General features: G+C 34.4%; 1 long non-coding RNA gene across 1 annotated transcript; it reads left to right on the top strand.

Moving 5' to 3' along the window:
* Window positions 1-603: 603 nt before the first annotated feature.
* LOC128251374 (uncharacterized) lies at window positions 604-2231 on the top strand. Its single transcript, XR_008267104.1, has 2 exons — window positions 604-1050; window positions 1547-2231. It is a non-coding gene; the product is annotated as an uncharacterized LOC128251374 (long non-coding RNA).
* Window positions 2232-2464: the final 233 nt, after the last annotated feature.

Genomic DNA, 2464 nt, shown 5'->3' with positions numbered 1-2464 from the left:
CAGAATCGGAATCTCCATAGCTTAAAACGTGGGATTCCGTAAAAAAAAATAATAAAATAAGGAGGGAAAGGTTCAGATTACATATAGTCCATCTGGACCCTAGAAATAGCAGCCAAATGTCGAACAAATGACAGGACATCTGAGACACAAAGTATTAAAAAATTAAATGCTTTCATTGTTTAATACTTACGGAAATGGTTTTATAAAGGACCGTGTTGTTAGAAGTGCATCAGGTGGTAGAGAAATGTATCATAAATGTGTTTGGGAGTTAATTAAGAGAAATTCGGGCACCAGGTACGTGTGTCTAAGTTTAATGAATAGAAATGATTTTAATGCGCCTGCGTAACTCTTAGATGAATTCTTTGCCGTAAATCATCATTATTAAATGAAGGGGATTCTTAATCTATAAAAGAATAATAATAATCGTTTCGGATCTTTTTTAAAACGGGGGCCACATTTTTCATTAATGTTTTACGTAGTGTTTTTGGTACGGAAAGACTTTCAAACTTCGTATACTTATCTATTTTGTGTTATAGAACAGAAAAATATTTTTGTATTCGAATTTATTTCATGTAAAAAATTGTCTTATTTCGATAATTTCAACCAATCACTGACGTCCATTCAGTGGATATACATTAAGTGCCGACTTCATAAACAAACGATTCTTCGTTTTATTTGCTTTTTTCATTTTAAATTTGCTTTAACCCTAACCCTAACCCTAACCGTAGGGTTAGGGTTAGGGTTAGGGTTAATTGTTTCAGAATCGTTTGTTTATGTAGTCGGCACTTAATGTATATCGGCTGAATGGACGTCAGTGATTGGTTGAAATTACAGAAATACGACAACTTTAACATGGAATAATTTATGGATTTCTTTTTTTTTAAAGATGTTTTAAAGATGTTTTAAAGATGTTTTAAAGATGTTTTATATGACACATTCTACCAGTGTTCCAAGTTTCAAAGTGTTTCGTTAATGAAAAATGTGGCCCCCGTTTTAAAAAAGATCCATCGTTTCTACTATAGGATCAAGGCCTGAAGTTTGGGACAGTGGGTAAGTCAATTACATCGACCCCAATACTCAACTGGTACCTTTTTTTCTTTATAATGTTTTCGCCTGTCATAGAATTTGTAGCAACACAGAAGACAACCCCTTTTTTGATGGTTCGTCTGCTCAGGCAGCACTGTCTTCTGGCTACAAAATCTCTGTGAAGCCGCTATAAGGTTGCTTCACCAGCTTGAGACAGCACCCAAATTTACCTCAAATTACCCCTTTCAATTTTTGAAAATATGTTATCGTCTACTCTGTAATGTAACGCGTAATTTTACACATTATGGAGGTGTAGATGTCTGTAAATATGTCGATATTACACAAAGTTGTGGAATGTAATTTTAATAACAAAAATTTAAAACGAAATTTCAGTTGTTCAGATAAATTTTTATAACTACAGCTAAATCCGTATAGGAATGTATAATAGTTAAGTTCTCACTCTCAAATATCAATTGTTTAAGTAACTTCTGTAGCTGATGCTGTTTCTCTGTTATTTCAGGATATTGGATGACTTTGTTATTCAAGAATTATATATTACCTCGGATTTATCATCTTTTAAAGATTAACAGCACGTGATAAAGAACAGATATTCCAATCATTATCATCGTTTAACGTCCGCTTTCCATGCTGGCATGGGTTGTCCGATTTCATAAAGAGCTGGCCGGGCAGAAAACTACACCAGACTTCTGTGTTTGTTTTGGCATGATTCTTTACGGTTGAGTGTCCTCCATTAACTCACAGCTTTCAAATTTTGATGATGTGATTGTGTATTTTCAAAATGACATTGTCGGGTAGGTGTAAGAGGCTGAGTCTGGCTACTTTAAACTTAAAATAGGTAGAATATTTGGGCCAGATATGGCTGGTTTAAATGCTAAAGGGTTAACTAAATGTGTATCTATTCATATAGATGTGTGACTATCAATGTGACAATTCATAAGAACAATAAGCATTTTTTTGGCCTCCTCCTAAATTGGTGTTTGTGTTGTGGGCATTTTCCCTGGCAATAATGAAGCTATAAGGAACACTCTCTACAACTGTATATAGATATTCATACAGAAATGGAGATAGAACAGTGTGATAACAGCCTCCCAACTCTATAGTTTATGTCACCACATCTCAGGTAACTTACCTGTGACATTTTTTTTCTTTGTTTGTAATAAAAGCAATTTTTTCCAGATTTTGAATTTGTTTTGCATGAATTTTGTTATGAAAGTGTTAAAACCAATAGGTGTGGCTGTGTGGTAAGAAGCTTAATTCCCAACTACATGGTTCTGGGTTCAGTCCCACTGCATGGCACCTTGAGCAAGTCTTTTCTATTATAACCCTGGGCCGACCAAATCCTTGTGAGTGGATTTGGAAGATGGAAACTGAAAGAAGCTCATTGTTTATATATATATAAACCATTATCATCACCATT

This window comes from Octopus bimaculoides, unplaced genomic scaffold (genome assembly GCF_001194135.2).
Source record: "Octopus bimaculoides isolate UCB-OBI-ISO-001 unplaced genomic scaffold, ASM119413v2 Scaffold_89558, whole genome shotgun sequence".
NCBI classification, from domain to species: Eukaryota; Metazoa; Mollusca; class Cephalopoda; order Octopoda; family Octopodidae; genus Octopus; species Octopus bimaculoides.
This window is presented reverse-complemented; position numbering and strand designations above follow the sequence as displayed.